Source organism: Gasterosteus aculeatus, chromosome 4, assembly GCF_964276395.1.
Source record: "Gasterosteus aculeatus chromosome 4, fGasAcu3.hap1.1, whole genome shotgun sequence".
Lineage (NCBI taxonomy): Eukaryota > Metazoa > Chordata > Actinopteri > Perciformes > Gasterosteidae > Gasterosteus > Gasterosteus aculeatus.
In genome coordinates, this window is record NC_135691.1 from 27,957,578 (window position 1) to 27,971,369 (window position 13,792).

At 42.6% G+C, this 13,792-nt stretch overlaps 1 protein-coding gene across 12 annotated transcripts in view; it reads right to left on the minus strand.

The window, feature by feature from the left end:
* cald1a (caldesmon 1a) overlaps nt 1–7,525 on the minus strand; it is a 46,063-nt gene extending 38,538 nt beyond the window's left edge. For 9 of the 12 annotated variants that reach the window (XR_013467487.1, XR_013467485.1, XR_013467482.1 and 6 more), the window contains exon 1: nt 7,385–7,523. The gene's annotated coding sequence lies outside the window, so the exon portion shown is untranslated. Of the gene's footprint in view, nt 1–7,384 lie in introns of all 12 variants that reach the window. The other 3 variants (XM_078101769.1, XM_040174267.2, XR_013467489.1) reach the window with 2 other exon arrangements.
* Between the last annotated feature and the right edge of the window lie 6,267 nt (nt 7,526–13,792).

Below are 13,792 nucleotides of genomic sequence, written 5' to 3' on the forward strand. Positions count from 1 at the left end.
GGCTCGACTCAGGCACACCGGGTCTCATGAAAAACCTGGCGGGACGCAAGCCAGACGCCATCGTACGCTGGAGGCACTCTTTGAGAACAACAACCCATTGTTCTAGGGGGCCGTCTGGGTGTCTCATTAGGGCAGGTCTAATGAGGCCAGCCAGAACAGACACCCCATCCCTCTGATCCAATAAACCATCAACAAGCATCAGAGCCCAAAACCAGGTTAATACACCAATAGCCTATAAAAAGGATCGGCCCAGCCCATAAGCTGGCCGGGTCAATACCATCCTATCAGAATACATTGAAATGTAATGAATGAATATATAGCTATGTGTGTTGGCCTATTGAATCATTTATATATTGTACCACCAAAATGTACAGCTAGAGGAGGACCACTCGGATCTGCGATCTGGTTTTATTGTTGGTAATCAAAGCACATGATTGACAGGACACAGAAACATGTCTTTTCTAAGAAAAATTAATAATTCAACATAATTTTAAAATCTTTTGGTCTAAAACGACAAAATGTTGTCGGCTATTGCACATCCACCTCCCATCCGTAAGACATCATAACACATGACCAAGTGATTCCTACAAGAGATACCGTAACCCAGCAAATGCCTTGTGACTTTATCAAGTAAAAGGGATGTTATGACACCAGAAGTTCGTAGTAGTTGACACCAATACCAGTGAAATCCCATGAATCTGAATCACAATGTGATGCGTTGGATACATAATATAACTTTGATATTACTACTGATGGTAGCGGGTAGCTCAGCTATTTAATAGTATCAGTATCAATTCTGGTGACATCTCTCATATTATCAACAACGAGTGTTTTCATACGGCGTTATCCCAAACGGCGTAATATCCAAGTGGCAGGTATCTCATTAGAATATGAAACTGTTGACATGTTTTAGCTGTGGCCTTCTTGGTGTGACATGTGTCGTCATTAATCAGCAGCGAAGGCGCCATTAGACTAAATATGGGGGGGGGTAATTAATCCACACTCACCCTCCATTAGATGTCATGCTCAATTTGTGCGGAGAGGCGACGGGGCCCACAGCGATCATCCCAGTCGAGCTGCTAACATGCATCTCCAAGAAAGCTTTCATGTAAACACACAGTGGATATTACAACTGCAACTCAATGAAGAAGACTTTTTTTTTTTTTTTGATTGTATGAAACAATTGTATTCATGGGTTTTCTTTTACGCCGAGAAATTTGTAAAAACTGCGGTCTGATCAGAGGATAATTGTACGCATGTGTATCGCAGTCATAACAAATGTGACTAGACTGAAGACATTAAAGCCAAACCTTCATCCCCCAACCAGGTTCAACGGCAGTGGGGCATATAGTATGAATCAGCCCTTAGTCTAATAAGTACCATTTGGCTGTCATCTTAGCGGCCGTGTAGCTGCTCTATTACAGTTAAACCCCTCCAGTACACAGCCGGGGTTATTCAATAATAACCTGACTGAGTGTTTCTCCCAATCACCACTGGCAGATTCCTGATGAGGTAAAAAGCTCTCCTATGCCAGCTTCTTTCCCTGCGGAACACTGTCTGATTAAAATAGTTTTCTGAGGCCATATTTTTGTTCTCCTTGTCCACTTGCCAAACCAGAGCTGGAGTAGAGGGGGAGAAATTGACAAATTACCTTATGCTTAGTGAAATTAATCCAGTAGAGAAGATCTAATCTATAAAAGGTCTACTACAAGTACACGGATGAGATCTTTTTTTTTTTAGCTGGTGTCTCAAAGACACAAATATATAGACATACCGCATATTTATTACCGGCGTTAAGTGAGGAGACGCTTTGCATCACTCGCCCCTCCACCCCGTCTCAACAGGGCGACATGTGAAGTGGAAAATAACGGCAGCCACGACGCAGTGGTCCACTATACAGCGGGCTTTCTTACCCTCCCGTCCTCTTGCCATGCGTGTAATGCATTCCTGAGCAGTCCTCGGTGGCTCGTATGTAAAAGCCCCAGCATGCCGCTGATTAGGAGGCACAAAGAGTACACTCTATAAAATGTACTCTTAAACAATTACCGCTGCTCCCGACTGGATGGATGCGGACCGGTTCAAACATGGTGCTCTGGTATAAAGACACGTGCGCAGAGTCTTGGATTAGTTAGCAGACTGAAAAAAGTTTGAGGAACTTTTATGAATGAATGGACTTTTATTTAGTTTTAAGAGAAGCGGATTCAACAAGTACCCGACCATAAGTACATTAGTCAACTACACCTTTGATTGTCAATGAACGGCTTAAAGCTGCTGTTGATTGGGAGATCGGGGCCTGCCATTGTAGCTGCAGGTATTGGACGTACATTAGTCACGTGACCAGAAATAAAATTCCAAATGATGGATAATGTTGCCTCATAAATGGTGATATGTCCATGATGTGTGTTTGTAGGCCAACGTGCCCAAAATTAAAAAATAAAACAGTCAATTCTGGTTTAAGGCACAATCATGTTTTTTTTTTTATCCCTTTCGTTCAATTGGAAAATATGACATTAAATGGAGGAAAAAACAATTGAATGTAAATGTAAAAGTCAGACTCATGAGTCATGACAATAATGTCAGGACACTGATGGTTTTATGTGTAGGAGGCAAGTCCTCATTTCCATCACAAGCTCTATCTCGCCCTTCCCAGTTCTCACTCCCATGGTGGCAGCCGTCCAATGTTGACTCTCAAACTGTCCTTCACATTCGCCATACACACCTCAGCACACGCAGCGGCTCGATAGCCACGCAAATTAATCCGGCAGGCCTATAACCGACCAACACACTGCCCCGTCTGTCCCCGGCAGTCTGCCCGACTGCCCCCTTGCAACCCGTAGAGCGGTTAACCTCGCTAACCGTGTAAACACATGACCTCACCGGTCATGTGTTTACCCTCAATGTTTTTTTCACACGCCGATGGGCTTCACATTACCTCATATGGTCCACGTTCCCTTAACCCCCCATTACCCTAAAATATAGTGACTTTGAAAAGCTTCTTTGACTTGCCATGTTTGTTTAGATTCAGGACGCTATGGGAGGGAGGAGGAGAGGCTGAGGGGAGAATGAAGGGGGAGGGCGGGTGAAGAGATGACAGGGAGGAAAGAACAGAAAGTTGGCGGAGAGAAGAAGTAAGGTGAAGTGAGAACGTTTTAGTCATTATTTCTTTAAGGGAGACGCACGCGGAGGTACAAGGGGTGCGTGTTAAAGCGGAGGACGCAAAGGGTAAGTTAAGGGGGGAGACAAGCAAGATGGTTTCTCTGCCACGGGGACACACTGTGCACGTCTCAGGTCCCAGTGGGAGGACGCTGAAGGAAAACACAAGGCCAATCAGCTAACAGAGACATTTCCTGTGCTTGTTTTATCAGATGAGAAGAAGCCCAAAGGCTAAACGTCCCCCTTAACAACGCGCTAGACTTCTCAGAATAACCCGCTTTGCGGAACGGAGAGGAGAACATGCATCTTTGTAGGATGACATCAGAAGCGCTGCTTGGGAGCACTGACCTCACTCTCACACAATCAATCATCCAGAAAAACCATATGAAGCGAAGACAACGTGAGTAAGAGAGGGGGTATTACCTGTTAAGATACAAAGCAAGGCTGCTTTGTAAATCTAATTATCACCAGTAAAAAAAAAAAACTACAACTAAATATTCAGCTTGATGAAAAAAATACAATAGTCTCTTTTTACAGCTATGAAACTTCTGGCAGAGCTTGGCATCTGGCAACAAGCAGATGGTGGCCCAATATACCAATTACCAAACGCCGACATGCCATGCTGCCTATTAGGCAATCTGGCCTTTAGTGATAGCACTTTAAAAATCACAGAAGAGTGAGAGGCTGATCTAACAAACCCTCTTCATCGGAGTGTGACTAAAGCCGAGGGGAACTCAAACACAGGTCTTTCAAGGCCACATGACCGCTTCAGTCGGGACAATCAAAAGTTTGGGAAAGTGGTTTGGAAAGAAAGGAAGCAAAGCTAGAGATCCACTGAGGAAGGATCATTGTGAAATTCCTAATGGGCTTGTGTGAATTGGAACTGTGGCTTGAGGGAAAAAAAAGATATATATATATTGCAAATGTGGTTTGATTAAGTAAGATTTAATTTGGTGGCGAGTATAAGCCAGGGTGCGGGGGCACTAGAGAGGGGAATATGACTGAGCATTCTCCATCACCCAAGAGACTAATTGCACAGCGAAGAAACACGAGAGCATCCTTGAGCACCGTAGAGGTTTCCTTACAGAACTGTTCGATAGCAGCTTGGCAGCGTAATGAGGAACCCAGTAGTTCTTTTTAAAAAAAGGAAAATAACAAGAATTGTAAAAAGCTACATCACCAACATCTGGTAAAACATTCTCTCAGGTTTCCTGCACTAATTGGACTTCACAAGCAATTAAGAAGGGCGACCAGTGTTTGCCTAAAACTTGTTGAGCGTCGCTATGCACTGAAAGAGTTAAGAATTATTTTCCAGCTCTGGATCCCTCCAAGCTCTCCATAATATACAAGTTAGCGTGCGGTTCTGGACGCGGTGGATGCAAATTACATGCTATCGAATTCAAAAGCACGGGGCTGTGGAGCTCCGGTCCAGGACCAATGTCCCATCGCTAGCAGCTTGTCAATCACTTCAAAAGGAGTTGAACCGCGTCCTACTCCCTCTGCCGTCCAGAAGACTCAGACCGTAACTTTGTTATTCTTGAAAAAACAAATCTGCATGAAATAAGCCAAAGACAGGAACCTGTGAAGTTCGTGTTGTGAGAAGAAAGCAGAAAATAGCTTTGGCACTTGCTGTGCAGAAACGATGCATGTTTGGACCCACATGTCAGCCTGCAATCACTGGAAACCTGACCAGATTTGGAAAACCTACACCCTGAACACTTTAAATACAAACATATTTTTAACTACAGTATGATCTGATCATTTGTGTTAGAAAATTGCTTCTACCAGTTTTCCATTCTATTCAAATTGGCTGCCTTAGCTCGGCGGCGGTAAGGAACTATTGACTCGCAAGGAAACTCTGGATTCCTGCTTTGGAACTCGATACTTGGTGGATTATGAGCATCTAGGATCAACAACACATCCACATATACTGCATTGACAGATCAGCGCACAGGCCTAGATGCACAAAAGCCCCCCCATGCATTAGCACATGTTTATCATTCTCCAAACGAGGTACATAAATGATCTGATCCAACATTTAACTTTAATCAAGTGCACCAGAACGATGTAGGAGGAGAGGGAGCCAGCGTAGAGTAACTTGAAGCCTTCACCGCACTGTGCAGTCCAGAGCCAGACTCCGGAAACGCATGGCAGTGTTCCCTACATCCTGCCCGCCCAGCCTTAACCCCGGGCCTGGCTCTCGCCCCACACTGCCAAACCCCTGTTATCGCTACGTGCAATTACCTCCAGATTCTTCTGCACTCATATCATATTGTGCCAATTACAAAAGGCCCTTTTAAGTACACTAAAAACCCCTACATGCACTTTAGTGCTAAGCCTGCAGTCAGCGGTGTGCGTTTCAGTCCGGGAATAGCTGTGTAAGAGCATATATGCTTGTGAACATGCATTCAGAAAGTGCAAGAAAAAAAAAAAAAGTGTAGTCATTCTGTGTAGTTTGTAAGGCAGTATGTAGGAAGTAACCACAGTCAACTTTCACTATGTGCTGAGATTGAGAAAGTGTGTGAGAAGTGGTTAGCAAACAAACAGAGACGTCATAATAAAAGTAGTTGACGTAGTAATGGATACATGGTTCAAATAGATGGCAGTATTGGAGATAAGCTTTAAAGTATTTCACAGAGCTAAAAGCCCTTAAAAAAAAAAACAGATGAAAGGGATCGCACAATACAATGAAAAAACTGCTGGAATAGTTAGCGGAGGTTAATGGTTAAAACTGTTCAAATAAAGTAATGGATAAATGCGTAAATATAAATATTGAGATTCTACGTAGTATGAATGTACACGAGTCCAATGCAATTCAAACTTGAATAAAAACAAAAGTTGAATTGCACAAGTGTTTCATCCACTCTTTTATATTACTGAGTGTTACATGAAATCATTCAAATGCACTCGACAGGTAGCACATCTCTGAGGGGTACCTCAGATGATCGGACAGGGCTGAGGAGGTATATTAGTGGAAAGAATGTTGGGACCCGATGTACTAGCAGACTGTTATGCATTGCATTCCAGAGGCTATTCCAATCACCTGTCACCAGGTCGGGCCTGCTCCTTATAAGGAGCGGAGGGGCATTCTCCATGTGTTTTCCAAACACTGCACAACCTATCCGATCACAGTAATTGTCCAGTTTTGTGGACAGTCCCTATGAGGTCTGTGGCCCAAAAGCATTTGAAAAAAAAAATGAAAGGACACACGCACACACACACACACACACACCGATGCAGCCTGCGCAGCTCCCTCCCTCCGCCCTCTCCCATTTTCCATGCTTCCATCCCACAGATACGATGTAATAAAGCCGACATCAAAAGACTTGCTGGCCAACTCAAGCACAATGAGGGTTGAGTAGAGCCTTTCGCCCCAGGGTTGGTGGGATTGTAAAAGAATGGGATACCACAAAACCATGAGAGGTGGATTCATCTGTGAGGGCCTTCTGCAAAACTGCCCTGAGGCGTTTGTCCGCAGGAGATGCTGGACGCGCTGACGCCCATAGACGACCGTCATTATGTAAATCTCAGCTTGGTTCTTTTGGTCAAACTTGACCGTTGAGGGGCTTAGTGGCCTGATGACCAGCCGTACAGGGGTCCATCCTCGCCCAATGGCAACTTTGTACACCGTCCATCCACATGTTGCATTCTCAACAACAGGTCTACCCGGGTTCTGCACACTTGGGTCAAACTCTCTATTTGGATTTGGTAAAAAAAAAAAAAAAGACAACTAGGAATATGTGACGTCAACGTCCAACAAATGAGGCGATGAGAAATTTTAGCTTGAGACCCTCCCCCGCCCCCATGGAGCTGAACACGCACTACAGAAGTGGACATATCTGCATTTCTTTGTGTTGTCCCGCGGACGAAACATAAAATGCGTTCACATGACCGCCTCGCTGCTCGGGCCGCACAGACGTGCAGGATGGCCCACAGTCATGCGTTTGCTTTGCCTTTGGTGAAGTGCTGTGGCACTAAAGAGGGAGCGGCTCACAGCCAGGATGTTCTTTAAAAAAGAAAAGAAAGAAAGAAGAAAGAAAGAAATTAAGGAAAAAGTACACGCGGCAGGCGGTTGCGCACAGATTGAGACCCATAATGTGATATCTCCCATCGTCTTATGAGGCTTTTTCATTCGCGAGCGCATCAGCACGGCATTCCCGTTGTCCCTGATTGCGTCTATGAGAATAGGAGCGTAAAGTTTGCGCGCAGTTTTTGTTGTTGTTGCGCTTACCTGCGGATATTAACGGGACAAAGTAGAGCTCTGGAGTCGAGTGTGAGGAGATTGAGAGGGAGCCGGTCTGCAGTCGCTCCTCCGCTACACTCGATGAGAGAAACTAAAGTGGAGACCAGCGTGTAAGCCCCGCCCTTTAAACTGGATACCCGTACAAGCCCCGCCCTTAAAGACAGAGCCGCACATCTACTCGAGTTGTCCTCTTCCGTCTGTCCTCTGAAACGTGTAAACTACGCCTCAAGACTGCTCACAAAGAGTCCACAAAGTCTGCACCCACTGCTATACTTTTCATACAAAAGATTCTGATAACACTTTCCTTAACTATTGAGCACCGGATGCTGTGTGTGTCTTAACTATTGAGACACATGTATAAGTATCCATCTGAAATTCTCACGCATGCACATATGAAAAGGTTGTATAAATATTGTTCAACACTTATACATGCATAACTGAATCTCATGTAAAAAGTTTAGATACATATGCAAGTGTTTCACATATATTTGTGTAGAAGTTTTATGTGTATGTATACGTTTTTCAGTTATATGTATGTATGCTCCTACATGAGGATGTGCAAGCGTTTCACATGTGTTCATACGAGTAATCTCACAGGTGAATGTAAGAGCATCTCACTAATGTGTATACATGAAATCTCACTAGCATACGGAAGGTATCTCAGTTACACCGGAAGGCGGAAGCGTGCAGGTTTTGAACAGCGAAAAGCGACAATCTTACACCCTTCCTTAATATACTTTTAAGACCGGACTTGTAAATTTGTTTGCTTCGTAACGAAGGCTGCGGTCCTGTAACGAAGGCTGCGGCCCGTTTGTCAACAGCGGTCGGTTTGTCAGCCGCCTCGTAGGCTGTATCCAGGCGTTGTATCCATGTAAGCATTTCATATGTGTGTGTGTGTGTGTATATGACACAGAAGTATATGTGTGTGCATGTGTGTTTCTCATATGTATGTGTAAGTGTTTCAGACAAGTATGTATAATGTTTTCTACATGCACGTGCATAGGTTTACAGAGTAGGTATGTATGTATGTATGTATGTGTGTCTCAGTAGTTTGTGTGAAAGCATTTCAATAGCGAACGTAAGAGTGTCTTATTAGCACGTGTAAGAGTGTCTCAGTAGTGAGTTGCGAGAGCGTCTCAATAGTTAAGTCCTAACAGGCCCCTCGTAGCATTCACAGTTATTAAACGTTTTAATTGTGTTGCCAAAACCCCCTAATAAAAAATACAGAAGATGTCATGCATCAAGCACCAGGAATATTGATACAAGTGTGGAGTCATGTTTGGTTCTCCAAATGCAACCCTGCTATTTGTGACCTTTAAGTTTAGTAAGGCTGCATAGAGGTTGGAGGTGACAAACACAAAAGCTGCAGTGTTCTACTTTCTAACATGAAACAGCATCATTGGGACACTGCCCCGCTTTGTCTTCCTCTTTAAAACAATAATGCTCACAACAAAGAATGAACTCACTGGAAGTGCACCGGGCCACTGGTGCAGAAATGTGCACCGCATGCATTGCTGTTTTTTTCCATGTGTTTCTTAGAGATGAATTGAAATAAATGAAGTCCGTTGATTGTGTGCAAATGCAAGTGTGTGAGACAGAATGAGAGCGAGAGGAAGGACAAAGACAGAGTGGAGTTGTAGTTACAGGACCGTCCTCATCTTAAATCCGTTGAAAAATGAAGTATTTAAAGATAAACCTGTCATACTTTATCTTGCACGTTTCTGTCAGACTTGCCGTCCAGTTGGCCCAAAACATATTGGCCCCGAAAACTGCATAACCCTCATACAAAGTCACTTCATGTAATCATTTGATTGCCAAAAACGATGCTCTGACCGTGGCATGTTTATAGTTGGTGCAGTGCCCTTTTACTCAATTCAAACTTGCTATATTTACATCACGATCGTCGATGTTTCCCAGCTACACTCTTTGCTTACTGTATGCTCGGCTATTGGACAAAAACAAGCCTCACTGCAACAAAATGGACACCAAATGCGTCTTTACTCGAAGAACCACTAAGGGTAGCAATGAACATGTAGATAACTGTGGATGGGTTTGTGCCAAAGAGAGGACATCATTGCCTTTGGCTGTTTTGCGTTCTGTGAGCAGCTGCTATTAAAGGATGCACAGATCTTTGGAGCCTCTGGCCAGACAGATCCCCACTGCAAAATCTACCTGACATATACCTTCACAATGTTACATCAGATGAAGAACCTCAGAACCAATTATAAAGGATTTAAGAAAACCTTTGACATTTTCCCATTTCATCACATTGTTTTAAATCAGATGAAAGACTGTGTTGCCATCTCGTTCGAAAGTTGATTTAGAGGGGAGGATGGGATTTGCCTTCAAACATGCATTCGGCTGTATAAAAGTGTTGGAGTTGATGATGAAAGTGTTAGATGTTATTATGCAACTACATCATCATTGCTTAGTGAATTATTAGTTTCCTTCACAACACGAAAAACAAGAACTTTTAGGAACACTGCTGCTTAAAATAAAAATAGGGTCTCTTTGTTCAAGCATAAGAACATGTTAGACATCAATTTAAAAGGGATTGGAATATTCTGCAGTATTTCTCAGATTGTGTTTATGCCTCAGGGATGATTGGTATCTAGGGTGTCTCAACTGGGGCACTTACATGCCAAATACCTGCAGCATCCAAAGTAAAGTCCAGGACTTCTCATCTGATCCTTTCTCTATCACTCAACTCTATGCTCTCAAAGACAGAAATGTCAACAAAGGGCCGACACCTGTACTAGTAAACATTTGGATTATTTCCCCAGGTGCATGCTTCGTGATTGACTCAATAATGACTACTGCTCCGCCATATTTCCTGAGCAAACAATGAGATTATTTGGGGAATATCATATTGGATTCTCCATCCTTGGCACAACCTTTCCGCCAAAGATAAGAGACGGTTATACAAGGTCATGCTAAAGTGTGAATTAGGTCATTAAGATGTATAGAGATTGTTCCCCATGAAAATGACATTGTACTTAAGAAGGGCACAAGCACATGCACTGTCTTGATGAGAATAATGTAATGGGAAATGTATATCATTTTAATGTTTGACAACGTTAGATCAAAGTGGATTACATTTGTGGATCAGTAAAATAATTACTGTTCCAAATGCAATTCAATCCTCTACTGGTAATGTGCACGATGAACACGGCTTTGAATCTTTTCCCTGCAGTAAGCCCTCTGACCTCCTTCAATGCCCAATATCCCTTATATGAAATGATGTATAATCATCAATTTCACGTAGGGTGCAGCAGGGCTGAGGCTGGGATTAAAAGCCTTGCTGTGACACACCTGGCTCAAGTTCTAACCCTTTCCCGTCTACAGGGGCCCCAGGACGGGTCCCTGGGGGCCTCCGTCACACCAGCTATAAGTCCAACTAAAGCAAACCCAGTATTTCCTAATTTGTTGACTTTTACAAAATGTTGAAACTAGTCAGGAAAATTGGAAAGTTTGTGAAAAAAAATGTCTTGATACATTTATGTGATGAATGTGGTTCAATCGTGAAAACTCTTTCAATTTGACCTGAATGAAAACAAAGTAGCTCTGAATTGAATTTTAAAAAATGGAAGCTGCTCACATTAAACATTTTGAAGAAACATTGTAACATAATTACTCTAGAGAAGATGAAACTCCTTTTTTCTAAAAAGATAAATCAATGGGGAGAGAAACTTCAAGCTTCTGACTCTGCATCAATAACTCCAAGACCCTGGACACACCTCACAGAAAACACTAAACAACATCATTCGACTACAGATGAGCTAACACAGAGACCCTCTGGTAACTTATCACACCGAGCTGTAAAAGTTGCCAAGTGCTCTCATATCGCATACGTAGGAACCTGGCTTTGACAGACAGTAAAGAAAGAGCACTGAGTAAGAGAGAGAGAGGATGTCACTGGGGTTATTAAGTGGGCACCTCCCATCACAGATGTTTAACTTAATCACTCCCATGACACCTTTGCAAAGTTCCTCTCAATCCCAGCACCACATTAACAAACATACAAGATAAATATCTGTTTCAGGATGGATCTCACCGCCAAGACTTTCGTTGATACGCGAGAGGTAATTCAGAGCGGATCAAAGACATTTCATGCTGAGCCATTCAACTGTACAGTAATACCAGCAATTTATGTTAATATGAGGGCTTTAATAACGGATTTCTTGCTTCTCTCAGTGTAAGTTGCACTGACACATACAAGACAGCAGTAGATAATACAGCTTTGGAATCATTTGTGCTCACGAGTCAAAGCTGGGGCAAATAAAACATTGTGTGGGATGTTTGAGATTGCCACGGAAACCCCATCTGTGTCCAATCACAACAAGGCCATCTGTTCAGCATACAAAAAGTGAAATGACAGGAGGAAGAGAATGGGGGATCAGTAAAACTGTATTTTTGGCAGTTGTATCTTTTTTTTTGTCTACTACTTGTGTGGACATGCAATTTTGCCACCTGCAATCACAACATGAATAATTCAACAATCTACTCAAACTGTACCTACTCACTCAGTGTTATTGGGAAGACTTATCCCTCCAGTTCTGACTTAATGAGTACACACTTTTCAACACATTGGGGCTTGTTCACTTTCATCACCCAGTAGGCTAAAGGGGAATTTTGGAGACAAAGTAGAGTCATTCCTTCAACCCTTTCATGAATCGGTTTAGAATGAATGGATGAATGGAGGGTGATGCTTGGAGAGCCCCTGGTGGAGATTATGACAAAGTGAACATGTAAGGATGAGTCAAATCACTTATTTGTTATGGTGTCAGCAGTCTGACCTATACTGCCACCACCAGTTCAGAATGTAAAGTAGATATAGTCCTGTAAAAAACAACTCGCTCACACTGAAGATCTTCAAAGACTTTTTCCTCTCTCGGTTTTGCAGATCCATTCATCTGAACACATTTGAAATGTTTTATAATGTTCTAAAGCAGTAGCAGCAAGTGTCCCAGAGCTAGCGTGCATCATACTCAACACTACCTGTAGCGGGCTGTAATGTAAATAACCCGGAGGAGCTACTGTATGCAGTGTAACTGTGAGATTCCCTCTCTGAGTGATAGCTGTGTATGTCCAGTCTGATAAGAACGCAGCGCATCACTAAAACACGTAGACGCGATACAAAAGGAATGTTCTAGTTCTTACAGCCTACTGTGAAATCATTTTAAGGCAGCCCTATAAAAGGTAGATGCCCTGATCACATTGCTGTATTTTTCCAATTTGCTGTAATGCACTGAAATGACGGTTGCCTTTCAAGGTCATCAATTATAATCACGTACAACTTTTCAGAGTCATAAGTAAGTAATGTCTGAAACATACGGACATGATATTGTCTGACTGCGCTTCCTGAGGGTATCATATTTTCTTTGTTGTTATTCCAAAACAATGTATTCCAGTGATGGCAATTCTGCAAACTTGCACACAAAATGAGGAAAAATGTAGGGTACAAATAAAATATATATATACAAGAAAACTGCTAGAAGAAAGCAGGGTAAGTAGCTGCACTTGTCTTGCTTCCTTCCTCTGATCTAGTCCTCAGATTGCTTCACTCGCTTTGGGTTATTTTTAAAGACCTGCTAAAATCATGATATGGATCCGAGGGTCAGTAACAGAAGAGGAAAAAAAGCGAGTCAGGTTTAATATTCCCTTTCTGATATTTATTTTTCCGATCTTCCAAAAGTCTGGTGTGGATACTTTGCAGGCAAATACAATATGCAGCATGCAGAGATATTTAATTCTGTTTCCTTTGTGGATTAGAGCGGATCACAAAGTCTACAAAATGCAATCTGACGTGAAGCATAACTTCTCACACCAATATCTGCAATCCCCTGTGAATTCAGGCAGTGCATACAAGATCATTGTTTAGCTTTGGTGTGGTTAGAGACGTAAATAGATATAATCTTGGAAGGAGGATTAAGATAAGAGTATAGCATTTGATCTTCAAAGGGTTGGAGGTTATCTCAGGTAAAGCACAAGTACGGTTAGCTTCCATAAAACATTCTGACACAGAGTTTGACTTCTGTTCATTTCCATTACAAAGACAAGTACCTCGTTCTCATTCTTGGGCACTTTCACCTCAAAATCGTAGCGCTCATCATCCTCTGTGTCAATCCTTCACTGCAAATCCTCACAGAGCTCCTGTGAAGAGAAAAGACTTCTCTTTAAAACCACGACGGTGTGCAGAAGGAAAGGGGGAAGAATTGGGAAGAAAAAGAAAGAAATGATTTATCATCAAATGGCATGTAAAAGCTTTAAATCTTCACTCAGTCATCAAACTTGACAGGTGGCTGGATGGCTTTTAAAGTGGGTTCTTCAGAAAGAAAAGCATACAACAGAGTGAGAGATGTTGTTTATCTGGGAAACACATGGAAACAGCTGCAG